Source organism: Lemur catta, chromosome 16 (genome assembly GCF_020740605.2).
Source record: "Lemur catta isolate mLemCat1 chromosome 16, mLemCat1.pri, whole genome shotgun sequence".
Lineage (NCBI taxonomy): Eukaryota > Metazoa > Chordata > Mammalia > Primates > Lemuridae > Lemur > Lemur catta.
The window spans coordinates 31,450,473-31,451,507 of record NC_059143.1 but is presented as its reverse complement, the minus strand read 5'-3'; the positions used below and the strand labels follow the sequence as shown (position 1 = coordinate 31,451,507).

The following is a 1,035-nucleotide window of genomic DNA, read 5'->3' as shown; positions in this document are numbered from 1 at the left end:
CATCCGTCCTGCAATCCATTTGGCATAGCGTTACAAGCAGTGGCCTGCGAAGCCTCGGAGGGCCCTGCCAGTGAGAGCAGTTGGCGATGGCACAATTGAATGAGTGCGGAGGGATTCACAAGGAGAAAACAGCATCAGCAGTTAGCGGGGATTGGAGAAGACAGGCCCGTCAAAATCTTGTTCCAAGTCATTCGGTTCCCTTTGCTCCTTACAGATCTGAATGCTGTTACATGCAGGGTCATATGAGCCAAAGGCTAGAATGAGGCCTAGAAACATATTCTGTGGGAGATTTTCCTTTTTTTTCTTTCAGGGAAGTACAAATGCTCTTACCCACAATGCCAAAGAGCAGGACGGAGTTATTCACACATCTGTCTTCTCTGATTGTGACTACCTTCTCATCTAGCAGAGGAGTAGAGTCAATGAATAACCAAATATTAAAGGTATTTGTTTTCAAATAAAGAAGGATGCATATGATGACTGATTACCTGAGAAATAATTGATGAAGTCTCCAGAAAATTAAAAAAAAAAACAAAACAAAAACAAATGAAGAAGTGAGATCCAGAGAAGTTATTTGAATGAAATTAAAAATCTAGTAAGTTGCAGTGCAGAAACTTAAATCTAGGCTCTCTTATTATATGTACATTGTCTTTTCTAGTACTATAGATTACTTGGTTTAACCCCACCACCTAAGCTAAACAGAGGCCTGCAGTTAGGCCTTGATTAATAGTCAAGAGATGTGGGGTATATTTTCAGGTATATCAGAAACTAAATTTTTATCATGAAAACATTTTACATTCTCTGGGCTTTGATGTCCTCATTTTAAAAATTAGAATAGTGAACCCTACCAATTTTCTTGTTGTGAAGATCAAGTGAGATAAGGAATATGAAGTAAAAAAAGAAGTAAAATACAATTATCTCATTAGGGAAAATTTTGTATGATATTTCTTAAATTCATGTAAATTTCCAGGAGTTTTATGAGAATGCTGAAGCAAGACAGCAGCACCAGGGGGAGAGGAAACAGACAGGAGAACAGTT

General features: G+C 38.1%; 1 non-coding gene across 1 annotated transcript; it reads left to right on the top strand.

Moving 5' to 3' along the window:
* Positions 1 to 465: 465 nt before the first annotated feature.
* Positions 466 to 532, top strand: LOC123621982. Its single transcript, XR_006729360.1, has one exon. It is a non-coding gene; the product is annotated as a small nucleolar RNA SNORD20 (small nucleolar RNA).
* The last annotated feature ends 503 nt before the right edge of the window (positions 533 to 1,035 follow it).